Genomic DNA, 27,801 nt, shown 5'->3' with positions numbered 1-27,801 from the left:
AAATCAACTGTAAAGAAAAACAGCAGATCTTGGGAGGAATGTATGGTTCCAGGAAATGAGTGACTATGAGTATGGAGAACTGTAAAGCCAGTGAAACATGACCTTCTAAGAGATCAGTTAGGGATTGAAAAAAGAAAAAAAAAAATTGGCCGGGATAATGACATGATAGATGCTTCTACTGGAATACTTTCAGCGTCACGAGAATGATGTGGGGAAAATGCAGGAGGTCTTCCTCTGATTTTGTAAATGCGATTCTATCCTGCGCCATCCTGCAGAAGCCAGGCACGAGGTCCGTGATGTTGCACTGTGCTATTGTAATACTTGTTGCAAAGTTATTTTAAGTAACACGTTCTTTTTTGCATTTGTTTTATGAGTTACTGCATAAGGGTATTCCATCCTAAATGTTGCTAGATATAGGATGAAACAGCTATATGTATTAATTTTTCAAGGCAAAACCTTAGTCATGCTTCTTTTCTACTATCGATTATTGAAAGAGAGCCAATTTTGGAGTAGATTCACGTCCATGACCTTTGATAAGGACCTGTCCATCATACCTTAGATCCACCGAATCTTTTATAATTTTAGAATATTCTTAGTCCCCTTTGCATTAAGTTTTGAGCTGCTGGAATTCTCTTTAAACATTCTTAGCTGCAGGGGAAATAGATCTATGAAAGAAGACTCAGTTTCTGACTTTATCTTTGTAATCTCCCACCGTGTGCTGCTTGTAGGGAATATTCAGTAAATATTTTAAAGATGAATGATGTTCTATCAGTTTACTCCAACATTCAATGCAGAGTCTTGGGACCAGGGTAGGGCTGTAGGAGGAGGAACCATTCCTTTTAAGTACTATGGACCTGACTTCTAAGGCAGTGTTGTCTTTATTTTTGGTCTCAAAGTGTAGAGTAAATTTCAGTGGAGCTGCAGATAATTTCCAGGTTACTGATGTTAGAGTGTGAACTCTGCTTTATTCTTCTAGGAGTGATGCTAGCTCTGCAGAGGCTAACTCACATGCTCTTGATTTCCTGTTCCCTGGGTGCCAGCCCTGTACCCTGCAATGGATCTTTACCTTTGTACAACACCATAGTCTTCTGTTTTAAGAGCATCTTATTCAGTTAACCAAAACTTTGCAAAGGGCAGCATGTGCAATTGTTCCCATTTTACCAATGAAGAAACAAAAGCCCAAAGAGATGAGATCATTCAGATGCTGGGCTCTGGATTCCAAGTATAAAATTCTTCCTAACATGTTGTTCTCACCACCTCTAAGTCCAGGAGGCAGAGTACACATTTGCTGGGTTGGGGAGGGGGAGGGACTGACATGCCAGAAGATACATCCAGCTGTGCATTTAGGAATTCATATATGAGAAGGATGTATAGACACTCACTCCTTTTACAGTAAAGCCCCTGCACAAGGTCATTTAGATCTGAGGGTCATGCTGCCTGGGAGAAGCTTCAAGAATCTGTGGCTGAGACAGAGAAGAGCAGAACCTGTAAATCCCCGTGCCTGCAGTGTTCTCCAGGATGCAGTTGCTGGCTCTGATCACTCACCAGAGTTCTGGTTTGTAGCTAGTTTACCGAGCACCTGCTATGTGTAAGGATCTCCATAATCTCCATGAACCCTCATGGGACCCTCTGAAGAAGCATCAGCTCTATTTATACCCTGGGGTACTGGGGCCCAGAGAGGTTGACAGATACCCATCAGTTGCCACAGAGCTAGTTAGTGGCACAGTCAGAATCTGAACCTCGGTCAGCCATCTCCACAGCCTCCTGATTTTTCTGTGAATCCGCTGTGTCCCATGGTAGCTTGGGAGAGATTGTAACAAAGCAGATAGCACTGGGGGCTTTGATTCTGGGGCTAAAGATTCAAGTCTGCATATCATGGTGCTCCACAAATATTTCTTGAATAAATGGATTGTTATGATGTTGTTCCTTATGGTTACCTAAAATTTACTTCTTATTATTTTTATTTATTGCCCTATGTGGCATCATTAATATGTTTGCACAGTAGTCTCTTGGAGCCAGCATCAGCGAATGTGTACAAATCTATGTACAAGAAGACGAGACGACAAATGATGTTACAATCTTTTACTCAACATTTCTTTCAATACTCCGATCCCATAATTATGAAATGCTTTGAGGATTCTGAATCAGATTTCCTCATTTAATGAATGAGGAAGCAAGATCTCACAAGAAGACTCCTCTGTGAGGTCCTACTGAGCATGAAAAGGCAAAGCCAGAATTCAAATTTTGGGATTCCAACTCCAAATTCATTGTTGTGTACATCATTCCTTCTAAAAGGAACTCATATTTGTTCTCTGCTCAATAGTCCCACAAAACCCTTGCTTTTTGATACTCATCGTCTTTGTGACTTTGTGCGATAGATAGCTCAGGTGCTAGCATTCCCAACCTGCAGATGTGGAGGTAAGACTCGGAGAGTGTAAGATTCAGTGCCCTTCCCATGATGGCTGCTGGCCCCAGAGCCAGACCATACTGCCATGAAGGGCAGTGCCTGGTTCTTCCTCCCTTTCTTCTTCTCTCCTAGCTTGGCTGGGATGTCAACAACTCTTAGCATGCCAGCCTTGTAGTCTTGAAGACACAGACTGCCTTTTTAATCTGTGTGCCCTGCATACCTAACCCTGGGCCTTTACTTGTTGAATTTATTTTCCAGAAAGCTGAACATGATTACCTAACAGAGTGGTCAAAAATGAACTTTGGATTGGATCTAAAGTCTTCTTTGACCATTTTCTTTCTTTCTTTTTTAAAGCTTTGTTTTATTCATTTTAGGTGGGGGGGAGGGGCAAAGAGAGAGGAGGAAGCAGACTCCCCCCTGAATAGGGAGCCTGATGCAGGGGTCAATCCCAAGACCCTGGGATCATGACCTGAGCTGAAATCAAGAGTCTGACGCTTAACTGACGTGTTACCTCGAAGATTCTTTTTTCTTTCTTTTTTTTTTTTTTTTTAGTTGTGGGATCCTGGCAGGGTGGGGAGTAGGGTAGAGCAAGGGGGTTCCTGGGGTACAACATTTGAGAAGGCACTCACTGTCCAGGGTCAGCTCTGTACTTGCATCTGAGAACAAATGCTTCCTCAAATTTTGCAGCCTGGGTACCTCATCTGCCTCTCTCATCCTGGCTCTGGACCTGGAACAAGGTCCTTCACTTCCTTAAGCCTTGTCTCTAAAACACTGCTACTTAGTAGCACCAAATTCAGAATGACAAACCCAATGTCAAACACAAAAGGCTTTAAGGATCAGTAAAATATTTTGCACAGCTTCTGAAACACAGCAGATTACTAAAAAAGGGTAGCCATTAGTATTAGGGATACTATTTTCAGGTTCCTTGGACTTCAAGGTATAAGTCCTCCTTCTCCCCTCCCAAACAGTTAACTTGACACAGGAATGCCCATCACCTTGTAGCTACTTTCTTCCTTCCGTTTATTTTGCTCCTACTTCCCCTTGGCCTGCTCCTGTTTCTGGGAATGCAACAAGTGTTTCCCAGAAACACTTGTATAACAACAGGCCTTTTACTTTCACTGTAATTCTGCAACTTGTTTATTATTATAATTATTATTTTTTAAATAGGCTCCACTCTGGGCACATGCCCAACGAGAAGCTTGAACTTAAAACCCTGAGATCAAGATCTGAGCTGAGGATCAAGAGCCAGACACTTAACCAACTGCGTACCCCGCTCCCCGGGCACCCCTGCCACTTGTTAATTATAATGCAGATACAAACTTACTTCGTCATTACATTCAGCCCCTCCTTATAGTGCCAGGCAGGGAAAATAGAAACACGAAGAGTAAAAGCTTGATAATGCATGGATTACCATTAATGAAGAGATAACGAGAAATATGCATTATCATCTTGGCAAATGCAGACTCACTGGCAGTTTCTTTCAGGTGACAGCCTTGGAAAAGCTCTTCATCTCCTCTGTTAGCCTAGAGTGACTCAAATTGGGGAAGAAGGGACCAGCTGAAGTTTCATAGGTGCAAATGGCCTGAAATACTCAACGTCACCCTCAATAATGTGGATTTTGAATTTAATACAACATACTGGCATATTTTTTTTTACACTGGTTTATGAGTATAAAAAGCTTTATGCTGCATTACATTCATTGTCATGTAATTTGGAAACGAGACAGAAACAAGTTTTGTTTTCTTTAATTCTCTCTTCGTTTATCATGCATTTAAGTTCATTTGGAAAATTTCAGCCAACATCTGAGCTGATATTTATCTGTTAATAGTAATAGTAACAATCATAATGTTAACAGTGAGTACTGTGTTTCAGGAAAATTATCCCCATGTTAATTTCTGTCTCTCCTTTTGAAACAATTCTCCTTCAAGGTAACTATTACCTATTACGATATTTTGAAGATGGAAAGCCAACAGAGGCTGAGGTCCAGAAGTGATTTTGTCAATGTGATAGGTGAACTGTGGTATCCAGGTCCATGGGACAATATACCCCAGTGTTTCTATAACGTCAGGCACAGAATAGGAATGAAACTAAAATATGCAAAAGACTTGGGGGGGTCTCTCCTTAAAGAGATCAGAGTCCAGCAGAGATAAAACTGACTTCAAAGGGGTGCCTGGGTGGCTCAGTGGGTTAAAGCCTCTGTCTTCGGCTCAGGTCATGATCCCAGGGTCCTGGGATCAAGACCCACATCAGGTTCTCTGCTCAGCCGGGAGCCTGCTTCCCTCCCACGCCCCACCCTCTCTGCCTGCCTCTCTGCCTGCTTGTGATCTCCCTCTGTCAAAAAAACAAACAAAAAAACTGACTTCAAGTACAGTACAGATTCAAGGGCATTATTGCTGCACACATAAAATGACGGTTTATTGGACTTCCAAACGTCTCAGTGACTGCAGTGAGGGATGCCAGACGGATCAGCTAGAAGCCACGGGGAGTGTCGCAGTGGAAAAATGAGCCACCACTTTGTGTGTGAAGAAAGTTAACTTTAAGTTTTGTAAGGCACCCTGGTGAAACATTTATCTTATTTCCTCGAGTCTAAAACACAACTTCTAGATCGTAAAGATTATCTTAGTGATGCGCACACCCAATGTGGCTGTTTCTTTTTTACATTAGAAGTCTTGAGTGTTGAGCCCCTACAAAACAATGGCATTTTAGAATCAAAGACTTTTTGAAATTCTTTTTTTTTTTTTTAAGCTTCTGGCTGATGACTAAAAGGTAAAAGTTGAATTTCAAGTGACCTGGAAGAATGGTCATTTCTACCCTAGAAGCAAATTAAATTCTAACAGTCTTTGGAAACTGACACCTGGCCCACTTAGATGGCCCTGGTTAAGGTCTTTTTGCTTCTATCTTTAGATTTAATGACATGTCGACATGTCCTAACGGCTTTTGGCACTGGTGAGTGATTTTTATACTAGAAGTCCAGACTTAGGGGGCATGCTCACTTCTGACATAGAACACGTTTTATGCTCAGAACGACATCACATCAAATGAATGACTATTGAAAAATACAACCAGACAACCTCTGTATGCAAATGTAGCACTGATAGCTGTGACAGCTCTCACAAAGCAAGGCTAATTTTATGTACAGTGGCAGCAGCAATGTCAACAAACATCATTCTAGATGCATTGTCAATATTTGGGCTCACCTTCCACTAAGTGGAGACGAAATCATGTATAAAACAAACCGTGTTTGCAATCTGAGGTATGGATACATGTGCGTGATTACAGAGGCTATAGCCTGAATAGGAATTCTGGACTGCGTGGGAGTAATGGGAATTCTAAAATGCCAGCCCAGTGTTTTCCTTGATTTTCCGTGACAGCTCCCTGATGAGCAGGAAAGTATGGCAGCTAATTTGCATGCAGGCCAAACGGCCAGCCCTCTTTCTAAGACTGCAGATGGGTCCTATATGGGGGGAAACCACTTTATGACTTCTTGAGGGGACCGATTTATAAAGGTGATCTACTTTGCCCAGGGGGAGACCGATTCTTGTCATTGGACTTGTTTCCTATCATTATGGGTGGTGCTGAAGCTTCATGTTCTAGAAGGCAGGATGGTGTTTTATAGTTAGTTTTGCTTGCCACGAGGAATAAATTCGATTCTATTTTTAGTGGTACCTTCAGAAGAGAGGAGTAATTCCTGAGTCCTGAGTTCCCGAGCCCAGCTCAGTGAGTGAGGACCACTGTGGAAACCAAGGGGCAACACCCACACCTTGGTTTTCATTTGTGGCTCTCTCTTTGGAGCTGACCAAACGTTGCAAACTCGAAATAAACCCGGATGATTCTGATATGGTCTAAGCCCCTCGGTAGGGTCAAGCTGAAAAGCTGTAGGTCTGGAGTAGGATCCAACCTGCCCCGTTCAAATGGCACCTAGGTATAATGGCTGGCTAATGGAAACCCCAGTCTACACTGCCAGTCCCCTTGAGACATTCCACAGCGCTCCCACTAACGAAGAGGCTGTTCTGAAAAGAGTAATCTGGTGTACTTCTCAAAGAACTGTCCCCAGTCACAGAAGAAGGAATTGATTAAGTCAATGTGAGTTGTAAATCAAAGAGGACCAGGATGCAGAGCAGAGCTAGAAGTCTGGCACACTAACTCCTTATTAAACGGAAGCCTAGTTAGAATCACAGATGTAACCTCGGCATCCTTTGCTGCTCCTTGCTATGAAAGCTAGTAGTGCCCTTAGACTAGCCAGAATCCATCCGAATTCCGAGTTACCGCAGGTGACGTGCTACAATGTGCCTCCAATGCTGATATGTTGAAAGCAAAAGAATGGGCACCCGGGTGGCTCAGTCATTTAAGCATCTGCCTTTGGCTCAAGTCCTGATCCCAGAGTCCTGGGTTCGAGTCCTATGTCAGTCTCCCTGTTCAGTGGGGAGCCTGCTTCTCCCCCTACCACTGCTGCTCCCCCTGCTTCTATGCTCGCTCCCTCTCTCTGTCAAATAAATAAACAAAATCCTAAAAAAAAGGCAAAAAACCCCCAGTAATTGTTTACCACTTTGACAATCTATTCTTCTCAGGAGCCCAGGCCCCGAAGTAACCAGTTTTCCTGAGGATTATTAGTTATTAATTACTTTGAGTTAGCACTCATAAATGTACTGATTGTCAGCCTTATACTTTCATTAAGGGTGTGTCTCTAGGAATGCCTAGCATGTTTATTTTGATCTTTTCCCCGCCCCCCCCAACAAGAGAGGGATCCCGACTCCCTAAATGCCATTGCTTTCTCAAGTGTAGAGACGTGGCAACACATTCGTTACACAGCTTTATAAATTGATGACAAAGCTTGACATGTACACGGGTAATTTAAAATATTGCACGTTAAGAAATAAAATGAGAGCAGAGAGAAAGAAGCAGCTGGCTTGTTTGGTTATCAGGAAATGTTTTGTGGAAAGTTGGGACTTGCAGGGTGGCGGGGATTTTCCCGTGGACAAAAGCAGCCAAGGGTACTCCACACAAAGGAAATGCCTTGTTTGGGAGGACAGCGGTGGAAAGTTTGGGGCTCGGTGTAAGAAACTCAGTGTAGTGAGAAGTGGAAAGAGGCCATGTGGACATGAAGGTTGAGAATAACATGATCCCAAGAGAAGGAGGTTGGCAAATGGGAGCCACAGCGGAGGTTTTCTCTTTAAAAGTTATAAAGATTTTATTTTATTTTTTAGAGCAGTTTTAGGCTCATAGAAAAATGAGCAGATAGTACAGAGACTCCTACGTGGTTTCATGCCCCCATCCCCACACACTTTTTTTTTAAATTTTCTGTTATTAACCTCTTGCATCAGCCAATTAGCCAGCCACTAGAGGTTTTCAAGCAAGGGCATATGTAATAAAGATAATTTTGTTATTTTAGGAAGATACTTGGTAGTGTGCAGTGATGGGACTGGAGGCAGGAAGACCAGTCACAAGGCTGAGGCCACCACCTACCTGATAGCTGAGAAGAGGATAAATCCAAGGTAGAGGTGGCAGGGGCAAAGGAAGATGGATCTGTGTTGCAGGAGACGTGCTAAGGGCTTAGCAAGATCTGGTCCCTCAGTGTGAGGAGCTTAGTGGAGGCAACGGTGCCAGCCATCCATTCACCACTGCTCAGCCCTGGATTCCCTGTTCTGGACAGTCTTGCCAGAATGACTCGGAGTCTTCAAGCAGTCCTCCTTCCGTGTCAGCAGGGGGCGCTGGCGGGGCAGACAGGAAGAAGGAGCTTCCCTGTTTGGTGTGCTGCTTTGTGCTTTATGTTGCTCTTGCTGCATGTCTAGCAGCTCTGGCGGGGCCTGGTGCCATATTACCGTAGCCCTGCCCTCCCTTTGCAGATGCAACACACTCCAGACCTCATACACACAGTGGGGTCCCGACGCCCTCTGTGCCCACCCACCAGCCTGGGCTCCTCTGAACTCCAGAGGGTCAGGGCTTGCCGCTCTGTCTGTCAACGAGCTCATGCCTGGATACCCGGCCAACACCTCCATCATCCAGGGGACCACGAGCATGCCTTCCCAGTGAGATCTGAATGCCAACCCTGGGGGGCAAGACCCATTTCCAAATTTGTCCTTCCTTGGGTGCTGTCCCACAGCCCGAGACTGCCCTTGAGATCCCTTTTTATTGCTAGCCTCCAGCATAGTTTAACACTTCTTATATTAAGCTTCCTAATTTCAGTCACGGTGAGGTTTCTGTATCCGGGTTGGAACCAGCTAGCTGAGCAACGGAGAGTATGGAAGTCCTAACCGAGATGGAGGAGTACGAACATCTTTTGGCGGTAAAGACGATGAATTCGCATTGGCCAACTGTTGCGTTGAAGGTGCTTGCGGGACCTTCGGGTGGAGAAATCAAACAGGTGATTGGGACAGGAATCTGGAACTTGGAGTGGGGACACAGGTGTCTCCAGCATGAATATGGGATCGGACGTAGTCACCAGGGAAGACATGAAAAGTCTTCCGGGGTCAAGAAAGACCAAGAATGGAGTCCTCAAATTTTCCTAAGTTTGAGGACCGAGCAGAGTGAAGGTGTCAGAGAAAGAGGGAAGAGGGGCAGCCCCGGAGGTAGGAGAACTAGCAGAAGTCGAGGAAGGACATAACAAGAGGTCTCAGACCATTCAGCAGAATCAGGTTGCCTTCAGAACTTACTAGAAATTCCAGATATTCTCAGTAATTACCCTAAGAGTGTCAAATGGGTAGGATACAAGGATGTCACCTCTGGGAACACTTCCCGTTGGCCAAGAGTGAAATATTATCAAGGGATACCTGGGGTATTATGACCTTTTCTTCCTGGAGGGAAAAAAGAAAAGAATTCTAGTTCTTAGGTGTTCCCTTGCACCCGAGGGCATGCGGAGTGGATGGGGAGTCACCTGGGAGCCCTGACCTGATCTGAGAGCCATCTTAACCATTCAGGCAATTCCTGGGGCAATATGATCTCTGGGCGGAAGATGATAGTGTTTGATCAATCTTATCATGTTCGAAGCTGCCCGGTGTCTGACTGGCATACGGCTCTCGGACTTTTTACAAGAGGGTGTCGGGATTTTGAGCACTAAAATTTGCATGTGGTTTTGATATTGTAAGTGCCTCAGGGACACAGTGAGAGCTCACAGTCAGTTTGCCTGGCACCCAGCTTCATAGACAAGTCCCCTGATGAACCAACCCGTGGGTCCTGGGCTGTTCTGTATTCTGCGCAATCTCTTTCCACTGAGACCTGGGAAATCACCTTCGGTGCCCCGATCAGATGGAGCCATCTGATTTTTATGTTTTGGTCATAAGTCTATATTGGGTTTTTCTGTAGGAAACTCAGTATCTAATCTGATAAGTTAAACTATGCTTCCTGGGGATGGAGGGGACAGATAGAAAGCCTTTTAAGTAGGACGGATACATCCTTGGAACGTATTTTTGACGGATCTAAATGCCAGCTAAAAGATTGTCATTTCTTAATGCATAAGGGCAAGACATAAGCTATTTATTAGATAAGGCAGGGGAGTGGAGTGGAGGGAGTGGGAGATGGGTTTGTACCTCGCACGTGTTTTTTCTTATAGGGGCATATCCTGACTTTATAGATGTGTGCAAACATTGGCAGCTGACAAAACCTTTTCAGAACCAAACCACTGACTCTCTCTTTGGATAACACAAGCTGTGCACTATAAATACTGAAATAATGGATCCTCTGCTTAGTTTTGACACGAGGTCCCCTCAATGCCTGCCCCTGTCATCTCCGGAGGTTAAAAGCTGTGGGAGAGAGACAACAATCACAAAATGTCTCCTTGTCTTCGATCCTGCATTTTCCTGCGACCTTCCCCTCTCCTCTGTTGGTCTTCAGGTAGTCAAGTTAATAGAGCTTTCAAGAGAGGGTTTTACAGTGGGTGGCGGAGAAGGTTAGCTGCCCTGAATCATGGCAGGTCGTTTTGTGAATCTGGAAAGGGGACAAAAGCAGTAATAAAGTGTCCATATAAATCCCTTGAAAAATAGCAAGAACTCAGAGGCTATTGTTTTTCAGCTATGATGACTTTGGACACCGTGGAATTTTTTTTTTTTTTAAACAAAGAAAATGGACCTTGGTTTTGAACTATAAAACCCTGTGTCATCCCACAGAAAAACAGCCACATTATTATTTAACGTATGTTGCCCTCTAGCAGATGGCTTAGTATTGCAAGCATTTTGCTCACACGTTTTTTTCCCCTGACCATCTCTATTAGCATTACAGAGCGGGTCTAGGAGGACAGGCAAGGGGGAGTCTGCCCGCCCCTGGCCCCCATGCCGCACTTGACCTGCCAGGGCCCCTCCGTGTTTGGTACAAAGGCTGGCGGGCGCTGGAACTGATACAGAGTTGAAGAGCAGATGGTGCATAATCAGAAGCTGGGCCAAGAGAGATGAAGCAGCCCTTGTCTGCGGCACTCCCTGCCATGACCAGGAGAAGGGCTGGACAGCTTGCCAGAGGCAGGTGGGCTGGATACGGAGTGCAACCCGGATCTAGGGTGAGGCACTCTAGCGTGATTGTGAGTGCTTGTGTGTTTTACTAAAAGTTGGGGAATTGTGGGAGGCCTGGCCACGACCAGGTAGGAGTGGTGAGTGTAGATGCTACCGAGCACGTCTCCTAGGGAAATTGTGAATCTGCTTTGGTGATGTCTGTGGGAATATTGCAGGTTCCAAGTCGCAGCAGGACCACTGGGATGCCCTCCTCTTGCTTTGGGGATCAGTCCATTTTCGGAGTGAATCTCATGAAGACACACAGCAAATGCACTGAACGGTCATTGAACTTGGGGCGGATGGATGGGTCACTGGATCTGCAGTGCAGCTGTTGCACAGGAGCAAGGTTTGTTTTCAGCTACTGGTAATAATGGTCTCTTTAATCTGCCTATTATGAAGACATCGCGTCAGGTTCAATGCCATGCTCTTCGTATTTTTAAATTCGCTTCCATGTTCACTTAACATGATTGCAAAAATAAATTTAAAACTAATTACTCTTGCACAGAATTCTACATCTCACAACTCAGCATCTGCAAATAAAGGAATCCATAGCTATTATGATAATAGTTCCTGATAGCGTGGGACGTGACCTCATTGCAATTTAAGCTGACAGCGCGATGGAGACAGGGACATTGCTATTACTTCAGGACCATTACCCTGTGGGGAAGAATAGGTTGCAATTAAATTATGGTAGAAGGGACACCAGATTCCATCCATATCAAGAAAGAAGACAGAATGGTGTGGATATGGAAAACCACGTGGTATATAATGGTTGAAAAAGATGGAGTTTTTAAGATAGAAATAATTAAAAAATAAAATTCTCCCTGACCATGTGTTTCACTGACATTCAGGCAGTTACCAGGGGCTGGTGAGAATGTTACCTGCACGACAGTCCGCCCCCACGTTGCCTCTTGGTTTCTATTGCCTAAGGACAGCAACATCCGCTGCTTCTTGCTGCTTCCCTTGTGTCACGGTCCCTTCTCTTCTCTGCATCCCCATCTGACCCATTTGACTAAAATGCAAATCTGACAGTGTCATTTCTCTGCTTGAGATCTTTCAGTGGCTCTTTGCCACCTGTCGAATAAATGGTTCTCATGTTGCCAAGCAAACCTATGAGGCCCTTGGAGATGCTGCTTCCCATGATCACGTACCATTTTCACCCCACAGCCGGTGCCTGGCTGCCTTGCAGTCGCCTGGGCGTACTCTTCCTGACTCAGTGCCTCCGCTACCCACAGTTGCATTTGCTCGCGTTCCCTCTCGGTAGAGAGGCAGTCAGGTCTCTTCCGGGCCAAGCCCCATCCCATAATAGTCTGCCCATTCTTACCTGCCTGTTAAGACTCAGCTTGAACATCACCTCCTCTGCCATGTCTTCCTTGATTCTCCCAGGAAGCTCCTCCCCTCCACCTTACGTGCCACACAGCATCTTTTTCCCCAATGCATCTGTGTTTATCTCATTTTTATCCATTCTGATCGTCTGTTGTCTCCTTCATTAAACCCTGAGCTGTTCAAGAGAGCCGCCGACCCCTATGTCCCATTTCTCACTAGGACCCTGATCTGTAATAGTCAGTCTCTATAGGATGGTTAAATTCTGTTTTTGAAAAAGAAAAATTTTGGTCTGAAGAAGAGAAGATAGAGGGGAGCTGGCAAGTGTCCTGAAGTATATGAAATGTGGTCCTATGGAAAAGAGTCTGGACTTGTTCTGCCTCGCTGTGGGCGGGAAGTGTGATCAACGCATGGAGGGTATAGAGAGACAGAAATCATATAAGGAAGAATGTCCTAATTGTCAGCTGTGCAAAGGGAGAATCAGCTGTCTCTTGAAACAGGTAGTATCTGATCGCTGGGTTATGCAGGCTAAGCTGGAGATTTTGTAGGAATTACTCGAGTATCACGTGGATGACCACACTGGTTGTCGTTCTGTGTTACGATAGAATAATTAAAACATGGCATCCATGTTCTATCATCCTAGCTTTCTGTATCTCAAAACAAAACAAACAAACAAACAAACAAAAAAACCTACCCAAAAAACCTAAATAAACTTGTCAGGGCCAGGGCACCAGGGTGGCTCAGTCAGTTAAGTCCTCTGCCTTCAGCTCAGGTCATGATCTCGGGGTGCTGGGATCGAGCCCCATGTCAAGTCCATGTCAGTGGAGAGTCTGCTTCTCCCTCTCCCTCTGCTCTCCCCACCACCACGCATGCTCTTGCTCTCTCTCTCTCTCAAAGAAATAAATAAAATCTTAAAAAAAAAAATGTCAGGACCTAGATTTCCTTGTATCACTATCCTCAGATGCTTGATACTAATTACTGAATGTTAAAGATTATCGACACTTGTTTTTACAAAGACAGTTACTGAATGTATGACATCGTTCCAGGAAGGTTTGTAACATACTTCAGCATTTAAGAATCTGATCCTGGCAAATGGTATTATTATTGCATGTTACTGGATATGTCCTCGTGATTCTTAAGAGTGGAATCGAAAAGAAGTTTCCACTTTCTTCCTTACACCTTAAGGTGGCAGTGAGATTGTTGTTATGGTTTTTATTTTCACTTATAGTCTGGATTCATCCCCAAGTTTGATTGGGCCTTTTTTGTTTTTGCTAAGAGTTAGCTGCACATTTTGAGAAAAATAGGAATTTTTACAGTGACATTTTTAAAAAAAGATTTTATTTACTTGAGAGAGAGGGAGCATGTGCGCAAGAGTGGGAGGGAGGGACAGAGGGAGAGGGAGAAGCAGGCTGCCTGCAGAGCAGGGAGCCCGATGCTGGAGTCCATCTCAGGACCCTGAGATCCTGACCCGAGCTGAAGGCAGACACACTTAACCCACTGAGCCACCCAGGCGCCCCTGCTGTGACATTTCTAAAGGCCCATCACCACTCAAGATTTCATAAATTACATGACTTTATGTATGGATTATCCGTATTTTTGTTTCGTTGTTATTTTTCCTGCATCACTGTGGGAGAGAGAAAATGGTAAGAGGACCTGAGATGCTGGGTCATTATGCCGGCACAAAGCTAACTGATCATTTCCCCTCTCTTTATAAACTCCAGGTTTTACTGCAGCTGCCAATCCTTGCATGGCCCCAGATTAGGTGTATGTTACGCAGTCTCCTCATGAGTGTGATTTCTTATTATCTAAATAAACCCCAGAGGAAACCGGACTCACGTCCGTGTGGAAGGATCCTCTTAAAGATGATGATGAAACGTCGTGTGCGTAACCACTCATTTAGGCTGCAGATCAGGCAAGGCCTGTCAGACTGGGCTCAGGACAGAGAAACTGGCTTTCTGAGCCAAGTTCACGGTGGCGTGACTGAACAGAACACTAACAGTGTTTTCCCATCTTTCTAGTCCGTCTAGAAAGAGGCTGCTGCTGTACGGGAGAAACACATCTCAGAACACTGCCTCTGCCGCGTCCCCAGGCAAGGTACTCCGTCAGGAGGTGGCATTTCATATTCTGTTCATACTTGTTGTCCCCTAGGAACATGCGGCCCCTTTGTGTCACCCCCTATCAGTGTGACCTTAGTCTGACCAGCTGGAGATGCCCACTTAGTGTTCAGAGAAATCACTCAACAGAAACTGCTATGGAAGGGTCAGCATGGAAAGGCTTATGCGTGGCAGCTGCTGGCAAGATAGGTTAGGACGGCTCTGATTTTAGGAGGTACCTGGAGTGTTCCCCCTGGTGCCAAATTTCTGAATGGTTCTATGCGGTACTAGTTAACATACTCCTTCATGCGGTGATTTGGGTGCTTAGTACTTCTTTCCTCATGATGCCGCCATTAATAAATACTTATTAAATATAAATAAACATAGCAGAGTTCAGAGACTATTTTGGGCAGTATAACATAAGTGTGTCAGGGGGTCTACTAGCTAAACTAGTTGAAATCCAGATATGAAGACGAGAAGCAGAGTATATATATATATATATATATATATATATATATTTTAAAGATTTTATTTATTTATTTATCTGACAGACAGAGATCACAAGTAGGCAGAGAGGCAGGCAGAGAGGGAGGGGGAAGCAGGATCCCCGCTGAGCAGAGAGACTGATACTGGGCTCGATCTCAGGACACTGGGATCATGACCTGAGCCGAAGGCAGAGGCTTAACCCACTGAGCCACCCAGCACCCCAAAGTATGTATATTTTAAAGATTATTGTCTCTCTCTCTCTCTAATCTAATCTATTATTTTATCTCCTCAAAATAATCTCTTAGGCCTAAATCTGGAAGAAGAGTGTCCAGCTGGAGCCTACTGGTTTCATTACCATTTTACTTACTTTCTTACTTATTTATTTAGAGAGCACATGTGCAGGAGCAGGGAGGGAGAAAGGAGAGAGAGAGGCAGAATCCCAAGAAGGTTCCACACCTAGCATGGAGCCAGATGTGGGGCTCAAACTCATGAACCCGAGGTCATGACTAGAGCCAAAATCAAGAGTCAGATGCCCACATGACTGAACCACCCAGGCAGGCGTCCCTCATTACCATTTCTAAAAAATGACTATACAGCAAAAGGGAGAGAGTAAGCAGGATGCTTTAAAAAAAAAATAAATTGAGAATAGAGAAATCGAGAATTTCCTTTGTTCAGCCCCGAGAAGATTCTCGAACCAGCTGGCTTACAGATGCAATTTACCCATGAAGTGGACAGGGATGCATCAAACTGGCCTAGCTTGACACCACCGGCCATGAAGGGGTTTCTAGTAACAGATCTTCATAATCTGTCACGTTCGCCAAGCAACTTGGAGGTTACAATTTGGCTTCTTCTAGAAATATCCTCCGAAAGAGAGAAAAATCACTGGCTCTCCCCTCCCTTCGAACTACCATTTCAAATATTAATTGCAGACCTACTTACTCTGTCCCAGGGTTCCAGGATTGGGAGTTCAGCTCAAGATTTACATTCTGAATGTGGATATTGACCTCAATATAAAGAATTGATTAAGGCTGGGGGAGGATTGAGTCAGGATATCAGAGAGTAGAACCACAGTCTAGATGAGAGACGGTAAGAGTCTGTGTGTGCAGAGGCAGAGGGGAAAACGGGTTGAGAATGGGGAGCATATTAAGAAGATGGAATTAGGAGGGTCTGGTCACTATGGAAATATACACGCAGGGAGGTTTCAAGTAGATTCTCAGATTCTTCTGTAAGTTTGGTATTAGCCTGACTTGGAGATATTGATAATGCTTGAATGAATTAGGGAAAAACAGTTCCTGAACTTTCAGAACTGAGGACCATCGTTAGTGACCTTTCTAAGGTCATTCTATCCTGTTAGAGTGTATCTGAGTGCCAGGAAACCCAACGCCTTTTAGCCCAAATCACGATATAGGAATATAAATACGCTATCAACTCCTCACAGAAGTCTTATATGGTGAAGAGCACAAAAATGAAATTGCTTGTAATTTTCCGCCTATCTCCTTCTTCCCCAGCCCCCATCTTCCCTGGAGAAATAACAAACTCAGGCTAAACAGGTTTGGCTAATGTTATTTGTATTTTATTAAACTGTAATTCTTTTTCTGAGACACTAGTTGTAGGAGCTACTAAGAATTTTCTCAGGCAGCTGAATCACCAAAGAGAATTTTGTGATGTTGCAGAAACAGTCCATGGCTCACAGAAGGGAAATGTGTCAGTAGTTGAATGAATTTTCAAAAGGGAAGAGCAGCCAACTATCTAATAGTTAATTTTTCTGTTGGATCTTCATTTTTTGCTTAGTGGAAATATTGCAATTTTGAGGGAGGGACAAGAGAAACGCTATAATAACACTCCTCCTGGTAATGCTCATCTCTTAATTCGTCTGCCCCCGATTTCTATGTCATGGGGACTGATCTTCCCCTCTCCTTGTGGTTCTGGTGGGCCTGTCCATCAGTGGTGGAGCCAAGGGTCAATCAGAAAAGCTCATGTCTCCAGACAGAGTGACTGTTCCAGAGTGGCCCAATTGGTCCAGAGTGGCCAGCGAGGGCCAATTAGAGTTCTTTTTGGGACTTGAAAGGTTGGTTCCCTGACAGTTTCCTTTTCAGAGACCATGAGCTATATTCTCTTGGGGCTTTGGGTCTGTCAGAGCCCAGCTTCCCCTGTGCGGAGACAGAACCTACCAGAGAATGAAGGCAACATAATTGAGAGACGAGGAGACCCAGCTAGAGGCTTAATCACATCAGTTGAGGGTCTGCATTCGTTCTCCCCTATTACTACTCCTTGAGCCAATAAAATCTTCTTTTTATAAAGTTTAGATTTGAAAGGAAAGAATACTGACGAATTAGATATCCTGAGTTGAACTCAAAGCTATGATATACAGATTATCTGACAGAAGGAAATATTTTAGTTGATCATCAATAGCACTTTCCATTTAAAGATCAGAAAGCATCTTTAAACATGAAGTTTTTGGAAGGGGAAAAAGTCAACCCCTGTGTAGTTTAACTAGATGATAATGGGAGGTGAGAACACTGGAACACCGCGTTTATGTAGAATTTAAGTCAAATGTCAATTCTGCAATGCTTTGATGTCCCTCTTAAAATTCAATAGTCTATGGTTGAAAACCACTGAACATAAGGAGTAATATATTTTTAAATCAATCTGACTACGTGGTTAAAACCAGAGCTGTCAACAGGCCAACTCTCTGGGAATTATTTTACTTGGAACACGACTGACATTTCCACTCTTCTGTCTATCTTATATACAGACAATGACAGGCAAAAAAAGCCTACCTTAACTAGTCTATTAAATAAGGAAAAGGGAGAGAAAAGGGAAGCTTGCAAATTAATTTTAACTGTGTTGTAGAACTTAAAAAGACAGAAATGATATTAGCCGTTAATTAACCAACTTCTTTAACATACTATGTCAGGGTATTATCACACATATTTCCTGGGGAAATTTCCTGCCAGGTAGGAACAGTCTAAACCCCTATTATCCGAATAAAATCTTCAATGTAAGTTAGGTAACTACAGGCTTACCCTAATACTTTGAAGATGAAACAATATTAAGTCATATGTTTATCATATGAAATTGGCAAACTCCTTCCCACTCACCCAACATTCTGTCTCTGGGCAGGTAATTCCTATCTACCCTTATCATCACCTGCTTTGGATGTGCTCTAAGGCTCTCTTTCTCCAGAGCCTGGGTTAGCGACTTTTCTCCAGTACGTACCCATATGGGGTCACATGTCACATTAAACTGTCACTGTTCCTCCGTTAGACTGGGAGCAACTTGATGCAACCATTGTGTCATGCTCATTTCTGGATCCCAGAAGAATACACAGTTCCTGGCACATAGATGATGTTCAATAAATGATGTAATAATTTATTATGTAAATTACTATGTGATAAATTCTTCATTTTATGAGTGCGGATTAGACGCCACGCTTTGGGAGGGAGACTTGAGAATCAGCATCGAAGATCTTACTTAAAAGATATCCAACACACCCAATTAAATAGAGTTTAAGGACAAGAACGTGCACTCAAATAAAAATGTACTTCAGTGGTTCTTTATCACCAAACTTATGACCTACCTGAGTACAGGGACACGATTGTACACACCTGTCAGGTCAGTAGCTCTCAGCCCTGGATGGTCCCCTAGAATCCTCTGGGGCAACTGTAGGACCATATAGATACCTCATTCCCATTTAGATCGGGCTCTCTGAGGATGGGTATGAAACATCAGAGTTTTTCAAAGGTTCAGTAGGTGATGTCAACATTTAGCCAAGGATTGAGAACTATGGAATTAGCTAACAGGTAGGACCACTTTCTACTATCCGGTTGGCTTTCCTATGGGTTTCCCATTTTTTCTACAGAAGTGATTGGGATCAGGACCTAACACATAGCCTATGTACAGGGACTCATTGTATGCCAGACATGGACATCTATCATCTCAACAAAACCTCAGTTGTTCTGGATCATACACAAGATTGAGGCTCCAGGGGCTTAGGAAACAGCAGATCCTGGTTGGGAGCCAGCTCTCTCTCAGTAGCCAGACCATGTCCTTTCTAGGATCCTTATACTGGTCTGGTTGGATGGGAGGCTGATTACTCTGGACTTAGACCTGGTCAGTGACCTCTGGGTATATAATTGGCTTGCTCTACAGATAATGAACTATTTATCCTTCCCCAGGTCAAAGAGATGTCAGGAGATAAAGACGGAAAGGCGTAATGTCAGATGTGATTCTCATGCCAGGGAAACTATTGTTGGGAGTAGCTTCCATAAAAGAAGCCAGTTAAACAGACAAACTAACAAACAACCCAAAGCAAAAATTAAAATTCAAATAGCTTCTATAGTTCATTTATGAATTCATATGCATGTTTTACTCATTCGACAAACATAAAAGAAATGTCTTCTCTGTTCCAGATTCTCCAGTATGTACTGGGATATGAGAAAGAATGGCTTGATTATGCCTCAATCTTAAGATGGATGTAAGTATTCTGCTAAAGTGATAAACAAACTTCCCATTAAAAAAAATATTTTTGAAGGTTAAAGACAGGATTTTAAGTTTTCAGAAAGTTACCCCCTTAAAAAGATGTTACATTATAAAACATGTGGTACTATCAGGAAATAAGAAGGAACCAAAAATCCATGGATATTACAGCTGGACTCTTGATCTATCTAGAACTGTTTAGGAATGTTAATAGGCCAAAATCTTTCTTAATTTACCCTGGGCGTTTCCCATATTTTAAAACTCAGTTGGTGGAAAAATACAACTATGGCCAGATTTAAAAACCATTTTATTTTCTATGACTTCAAGGGTAGAGCCGTATTTCTTATCTTTAATAAAATAATTAAAACCCCATTTCACTTGTATTTCCTAATAATTACGTACAGAGTTCTACCGGGGAAGGCCGAGAACTCCCCTGGGGCAAAGGAGAAGGAGCTGAGAACCAGCCAACAGGGAAGCTTGGAGAACGGACTCGCTGTACGCATTCTTAAATAGCAAGGAAGAAACAGAATTAACGTGAAGTAGGACGGAGTCGAGTCCCCTTGCCCTTGTAAGGAAGTGAAATCTGTTTAAGTTTTCACTTAACCTCCGAGAGAAAGGTCACTTCTGGTCATGCTGACCCTCTGGTTGATTCAATCGTAGCAATGCTATCTAAGGGCCGTTCTGGCGGCCAGAACGTTTGCTTCTTGGCTGTGGGTTCGGGGCCTGGCTCTTCTTTAACCACACCCTCCTTTACCAGGCAGTTGTGTCTGGCACTGCGCCAACGGCTTTCCTTATCCTGATTCATTTGATCCTCACAGCAGCCCTTGAAGATAGCCCCATTTTCCATAAGGAACCAAGGCACAGAGTGATGAAGGCAATGACCAGTGATTAAGGCTGAGGGTTGAGCGCAGGTGCTCTTGTTCCAGAACCCATGTTCTTCAGGGTGGATGCCTGCTTCCCCTCATCCATAGCTCCTCGCCTCTCTTTGCCTCAAACCTGTAAGCTGAAAGAGCCACGGGGGCTCTGTTCAGGGCATGCAGAGCTTGCAGAGACAAGCAGTCACGGGGAACCTGCTGGGTCTGGAAACATGGAGCTATGGTCCTCAGGAAGCCCAGAGTTCTCTCTGCCTGGGCTGCTCGTAGTGACCTGCTGGGATGGGTGACACGGGCTTCTGTGGCTCTGGCCAAAAGTGTGGATTGTCCATCCTGTCTAGTGAGAAGCTGCATGTTCCTCAGGCCAGATCTGCCTTCTCAGGGAGAGCTGACTGACTGAATTAGGGCCCAAAAGGAAGAAGCAGTACTCTGGGCAGAGAAAACCGAGGTCTGAGTGCCTCAACCCATGGAAGATGTGTGGAGAAGTAATTTGTAGAGAAATAAGAGACAGATAAGGACATCTTGGACTTTGGTTGATGGAGCTGAAACTGTGCTCGCCAGAGGGGATCTTTGGGAAGAGGTTACTGAATGGGAGTGACAGGAAGATTATTAAGAAACCTGCCATTACAGCAGCGTTTCTAACCTCAGCTTTGTTCACATTTTGGGCTGGGTAACGTCTGTTGTGCCTGGGGACTGTCCTGTGCATTATAGGGCCCTGGGCGCATTCTTGGCTTTTATCCCCTAAACGCCAGTGGCACGCCCCCCCCCCCCCAGTTGGGATAACCAACACTGTCTCCAGGCATTGCCAAACGCCCCCTGTGAAGGACAAAAATGCCCCCACCCATCCCTGCCGCTTTGTTGAAAACCACTGTGTGCCAACAGGCACCTTGGAGGTGAATTTCTGGAGACTTTAGTCTTTCTAAGGTCTAGATTATCTTTCCTGTCTTAGGTTGTGCAAAAAGGAGATCGATACAAAAACTCCGGAAATTTCCTTTTCATTTTTTCCCCTCCTTCCGTTCCTCCTTTTCCCCCCTTTGGATTCGTTTTTCTTTTCCTTCCTTCCTTTCTTCCTTCTTTCCTGCCTTCTTAACATGATTACCATCTTCTAGAGAGGCTATAAGAGGAATCTCTTGTCCACAGGCCTCCTGAACTTCACTTTCCATCAAGGCCAAGAGCAGCTGTCCCTTTGAAGTTACCTATAAGAATGTTTTCGGTGCAAAATGACCATTATAGGCAGAAAGCAGTATCCAAGATCCCATTCCTTAACTCACTTCCTGACTCAATGTTTTTTATTTCTTTGCTCATGAGGAAACTAAGGGAAGGAGAGCAACCAGCAGGGGCCCCTGCTGCTCTGACCTTCTCTCCAGGGCGGGCCCACCCTGGGGATGAAGGGGAGTCTCGTGCTCGCCTTCAAAGTGCACGCCATCCTGCCCATAGTGTTTATCAGTGTATCTCTTGAATTGCCCTTTGTAAAATAAGAGGAAAAAAAAATAACAACTTAAAAATAAAATCAAAAGATAGTATTTGTCTGAATAATAAAAGAAACAGCCAAAAAGGCTTAAATGTCAAGTAAAATGTCAAATTAAAATAAAACACACACACACACACACACACACACACACACGAGTCAGGAATAATGAATGAGTGGAGGGTAGATAAAGTAAAAATAAAACAAAGACTAATTCACAGCCAAGAGCCAAACTCCAGAAAGTGGACTTTAATAGAAAATAATTGGCAAAATATTAAAAAATAAGAGATGAGGATACAAAAGTGCAAATAATTTAATTGACCAAGAAACCGAAAGCTTTCAGTGAAAACATGAGTGGGAGTAAAAGTAAGGCTAAAATAAAAATAAATCACTGGATGATATTATCAGCTTAGAAAAAAAAATTATGAGGGAAAAGGAAGTAGTCAAAAATAATTAGTAGAAAGTAAACCAACGAAGTAAAAACAAAGAATGGGGAAGGGCTTAATACAAATAAAAAATGATCAAAAATATTTCTTAAAAAAATAATTCAAGCAATTGAAGAGACTAATTAACTTGAAGAAGAAAAACCTGTGAGTTGACACAGTGAGGCAAGGCAGCGTCAGACCAGCGCCGGGGTGGCTGGTACGTCAGAGATAGGGTTTCCAGAGAAAAGAAAATATTTGCCAAATATCTGCTAAATCTGGCACCCAGGTCTTAAAGAGAAGCAGTGGGCAGAGGTGGTCCCCTGGTCTGGTCTAGAAGGGGGCTGGACTGCATGTTCTGGGGGGAAAGGCAATGCCACCAGGAAGCCCGTTCAAGTTCTCAGCTGGAGGGACACAAGACCCCATCACAGGGCCTGGACCTCCCATCCCATCAATGGGCAGGTGTGGCACTGCAGTTTCTTGACCAGTGGCGACATCACACACTTGCCTCCTGGGTTTTCAACTACTCTTTCTCCTCTGGAAAATCTGAATTGATCTGAACCCAGAACACCCTGCAGGTTGGTCCCAAAACATTTCTTAGAGAATTTTTTTTTTTTTCACATTTAAGCTATTCTTCATTCATCCAGAAGAGGGCGCAGGCAAACGCGTGTTGATCGGAGAACAAGGAAATGTTAGCGGCTCCTTCTACGAGGTACAGGTAAGGGAAGGAAGGGAAATCCGAAGGGGGAGAATTCAGAAAGGGAGATGAACCATGAGACTATGGACCCCGGGAAACGAACTGAGGGTCTCAGAAAGAAGGGGGTGAGGGGAGGGGTTAGCAGGGCGATGGCTGTTAAGGAGGGCATGTGTTGTTGAAGAGCATTGGGTGTTATACCTAACTAATGGATCATTGAATGCCACATCAAAAACTAATGATGGGGGCGCCTGGGTGGCTCAGTGGGTTAAAGCCTCTGCCTTCGGCTCGGGTCATGATCTCAGGGTCCTGGGATCAAGCTCCGCATCGGGCTCTCTGCTCAGCAGGGAGACTGCTTTCCTTCCTCTCTCTCTGCCTGCCTCTCTGCCTACTTGTGATCTCTGTCTGTCAAATAAATAAATAAATAAAATCTCAAAAAACAAAAAGAATGATGTACTACACAGTGGCTAACGGAACATAATTTTAAAAACTGCAAAATAAAAAAAACGTAAATATCAGAATTTTAGGAACACTTGCAGGTATCTGCATACATATAACACCTTTCCATTTTAGTTTCATTCCCTTGGACAAATTACACTTGATCTTAGCCAAAAGGCCGAGAAGCGATTCCCTTGGACAAATTAAAAGAACCATACTAGTTGGACTACTTAAACAGTTTATGGCATGCAGATATGACTAAAGATCCCATTAACTAGGCTGATAGGTAAAGGGCTTGTTATCTTCCTTCTGGGGGTGATTTTATGACTTCAGTGCCTTAAAGTGATTGCTTCCATTCCTATTCCCCCATACTATCCCTGTACTAGAAAAGTAAAATCATGCTGCATTTATTCATTTGATGTCGATTCATCACTTACTGTTTGCTAGGTAATTGACAGATGCTGTGAGCATGTGATGAATAAGATTCAGACTCTGCCATTATGGAATTTACAATCTTCTTTAGAGCAAGAAGGTAACAGACATATACATGGGCTGTTTCAGTGTGCTGTAATGGGTGATGGGTTAGAAGTACACACAGGTGCTCTGGGAGAAGATAAGAAGCCACCCTTGCAGCCTCGAGGGGCTCCAGAAGGTTTTTCTGGGGAGGCTGTATGAGGATATGTAGATGATGATGAGGCAAAACAGTGGGGTAGCTGGGTGGGAGGTGTGATTCAAGCCCAGGGAGCAGCATATGCAAAGGGCTTGGGGTCAGACACAGCAAGGCAGGTACCCCAGTCCTGTGCTGTGCAGGGAGCTGGCGGACATGGAAGGGTGGAAAGGTGAGGGGGGGAGGGCAGAGGGAACCTTACGGAGCCCATGCTGAGGCGGCGTATGCTGAAAGTGACGGGAGGTCCTGACAGCAGGGAAGGATTGCAGTATAGACAGAGTTCTGGCTGGAGCCGGGAGAGCGGGTCAGTGTGCCTTGTCAGGGTTGGGGGGGGGGGTTGAGGGGATCCCTGTGAAGGACCATGCAGGCTGCCTGAGTAAACCCACAGAAGCCACTCTCGGCTGAATGTTCGTGTCTCTTCTCTGATTGATCCCCGTCCCAGACTCAGATGTTGAAAGCTAATCTTCAATTCAATGACGTTTAGAGGTGGAAGTCTTTGGGAGGGGGATCACCTCATGAGGGTACGACCCTTGTGAATGGGATCCGTGCCCTTATAAAGCAGATCCCAGAGAGCTTCCTCATCTCCTTTTGTCTTGTATGGCTGTAGTGTGGACTAGGAAGCAGGTTCTCACCAGACAGAAATCTGCCGGCACTGTGACCTTGGACTCGCCAGCCTCCAGAATTCTGAGAGCTACATTTCTGTTGTTGATAAGTCACACATATGGGTCATCTGTCCTAGCAGCCAGAAGGGACGGAAACAGTAGCCAAGATTGAAAGTGGTGACGTGTCTGAGACATTTAGGAAGTAGATTTGATGGATGTAGTGGCTCGGTCCTCCAGAGTGATGGCCAGGTTTCTGGTTTGGCACAGGGGCTCTGGGTATTGCCTCCTGGAGACACACAGAATATATGTTGCCTTTGTCATAGACGTGAGAACATGGAAGTTGCTGAGGGTGAGTGTTAGGGCTGAGCTCCGGACGTGCTGCGATTGTGAGGTCCGTTGGGCACGTGGTTTCAGGGTTCAGGAGAACAATTAGGGGATCGGGGTGGGAGTAGTGTCGAGAGTTCACAGCTGGTATTTGGAAGCGTGGAATTGGGAGGGTCCCACGGCGGAGACGCTACAGAGAGCAGAGGGAAGGGTTGAGAGCAGGGCAGGGCCTAACCACAAGGTGGAGGCAAAAAAGGAACCAGGAATGGCCAGAGAAGTAGGAGAAAGATCCTGAGAGAATGAGGTGTCCTGAAGTCAAGGAAAATGGCGTGTCGAGGAGAGAGATACCCACAGAGCTAAACACTACCCGAAAAGTCAAGTGAGGTAAAGACGGCAAAGTGCCCATTACATTTTGGAACAAACACATTTTTGTCCTTTTGGCTGGAGAGATTTCAGTGGAGTGACAGAGGCCGAAGCCAGAGAGAGGATATAAGTGTAAGTGGGGAAAAGGACACTAACAGTGAGCTGACCTGTGCGTGTGTGTACGCACACACCTGATATGTGTGTATGCATGCACATGTGTGCGTGTACACACGCACGTGTATGTGTGTGTGTGTGTGGGTGACAGCCCCTGGCAATCATAACAGGGAGTGGGATTGAAGGAGGCTTTATTTTCCTGCCTGGGAGGAACCGGGCACGTTTAATGCCAATGGAAATATTCTGGCAAGAGAGGTCGTGAACTATTTTCCATGTGGCTTATGTAACAAAGGGACACAGAAACCAAGGGTTTGAGGATGATCCTTTTAATATCCATTTAAATCAGGTGTGCTTTCAGAAAGGTCTCCTAAAAGAACGTATGTGATCATCTCGATTTGCGAACGTGGGAAGCCAACGTTTCTACACCTGCGGCTGACCCAGGGAGCAGACGGAGACGGAATTCATCGTCACCGCAAACTGCTCTCAGGCAGGCACGCTGGGAACTTAAACCTCTACATCAAGAAGACTTCATAGAACTTTTGGTTCCTTCACTTCGAATTCTGCCCTTAACACATCGGAGAAAGACGCAAACCTGACCTTTCTCGTTCTCCAGGGATCCCCCCGCCAAGCCAAGCCCTCCCAAAATTGCAGCCGCGATACTCAAAAGACGAGAAAGAACCGCCCAGATCAAAACCAATTGCGTGGGAAGAGAAACATATAAGGAACTGTCACTTCACTGCAGTTTTAAAAATGAGACGTTTTATTCCCCAAAGAAATATGGCTAGAGCTGTTTTTGGCACTCGAGAACGTTTTTCTGTTGTTTACTTCTATTTTTAACTAGAATCTCCCGGGGAGCAGGGACTACATCCAATGCCTGAGCTCCTTTCGGGCTCATGGGACTGTCTGGCATTTTGGTCCCACGTGAAGCATTTAATTGCACCTTGGGGGGTGGCGGGTTGCGGGGTAAGGGATCTGGGCATGCTCCGTTCAGACGGCATTGCTCAGACGTCTGGAACATGCGAAAGGAGAGCAAACAGTAATCAGGCTAAGGAATTCTCGAAGGAATATGATTCTCCCAGTCTGAAGAATCCGGGAGAAGCTCCTTCATCAATCTCCCAAATGGTGCTCAACCAATGACAAAGCATATATGTAGTTCCAAAGTCAATTTCCTCCACCGGGCAACTGGAGCCCGTTTTAATACCTGCGCCTGGTTATAAGGATAATGGCTGCTAATGGGTTTGCTGTATTAGAACAGAGAGACGTCGTCCTGGCTTTGTGTGCACAAGGATCAGGGGTGCTCTATGTACAGTCCTTACGGTATTGGCAAGTTGTCTACATAGATGGTCCCTTTGCTCGCATTACTTACGTTGTTAATTCCCAGAAATAGCCCTGAGGGGTTCCAGTTAGCCTGAGGATGCAGAGTGTCTAAGCAGCTAGGATAGTATGTTCATCCTGACCACGCACACTCAAGAAGGGCTTCTTTACCGGGGCTGTTTCCCCTCTTGGGTGGATCTCCCTGACATGAAATCTGGGGGTAACTCCATAGAAAGTAGAGTTTCTCTACCCTGGCTGCACTTCGACTTACCCTGGAATTCTGGAAAATAATGTGAGTGAGACTCCCCCCCCCCCGCCCCCTGCCCCGGAGACCAGTTAAGTCAGAATCTCTGGGGGGCGGGGACCCAGGGCATCCCTAGTTCTAAAATTTCCCCACGTGATTCTAACTTGCAGACAGACCTGAGGATCACAGATTACAGTTCTGAGGGAGAGGATGTCACATTGGTCTTGTTCTGATGCGTAAAATTTGCACAAACACGGCAATCTCCTATATCAGAGCTTGTGTTTTATCTGGCAAGAGGTCACTAACATTGATGTGGCTGGCTTCTAATCACCAGGTTGACAGAGGGACCCCTCTACTGTGACGCTAAACGGTAAAACTCACACAACTCCACTGTCTTCGCTTTTTGTAGTTTTGTTAATCATAAAGTAGAAAGAATCCTGATATCGGATGAGAGTAGGTGAGTTGAATAGAGGATATCCCCAAAGTGAAATTGTAGGCAGGTATTTAAAGCAATTATGCACATTGCTTATTCATATTCATTTAACATCTATTTCCATTTTTTAGGTTTCTTTTTTCTTTTCCAAGTTTTTATTTAAATTCTAGTTAGTTAACATACAGTGTTTCAAGCGTAGAATGTAGTGATTCATCACTGGGATAGGACACCCAGTGCTCAAGACAGCAAATGCCCTCTTTAATGCCCGTCACCCATCCAACCCACCCCTTCCATCAACCCTCAGTTTGTTCTCTACCATTAAGAGTCTCTATGGGGGGCTCCTGGGTGGCTCAGTGGGTTAAAGCCTCTGCTTTTGGCTCAGGTCATGATCCCAGGGTCCTGGGATCGAGTCCCCCACACCCCGCCTGCCTCTCTGCCTACTTGTGATCTCTGTCTTTCAAATAAATAAATAAAACCTTAAAAAAAAGTCTCTTATGGTTTTCTCCCCCCTCTTTTTTCCTTTCCATATGTTCATCTGTTTTGTTACTTAAATTCCACATGACTGAAATCATAGGGCATTTGTC

At 44.6% G+C, this 27,801-nt stretch overlaps 1 protein-coding gene and 1 pseudogene across 5 annotated transcripts in view; both read right to left on the bottom strand.

Moving 5' to 3' along the window:
* PHACTR1 (phosphatase and actin regulator 1) overlaps nucleotides 1–27,801 on the bottom strand; it is a 550,281-nt gene that overhangs the window by 336,770 nt on the left and 185,710 nt on the right. The gene's annotated exons all lie outside the window — the stretch shown is intronic.
* On the bottom strand, nucleotides 23,187–23,346 carry LOC123388073 (annotated as a pseudogene).

Source organism: Mustela putorius, unplaced genomic scaffold (assembly GCF_011764305.1).
Source record: "Mustela putorius furo isolate JIRA1106 unplaced genomic scaffold, ASM1176430v1.1 tig00003870_pilon_pilon_pilon, whole genome shotgun sequence".
NCBI lineage: Eukaryota > Metazoa > Chordata > Mammalia > Carnivora > Mustelidae > Mustela > Mustela putorius.
This window is presented reverse-complemented; position numbering and strand designations above follow the sequence as displayed.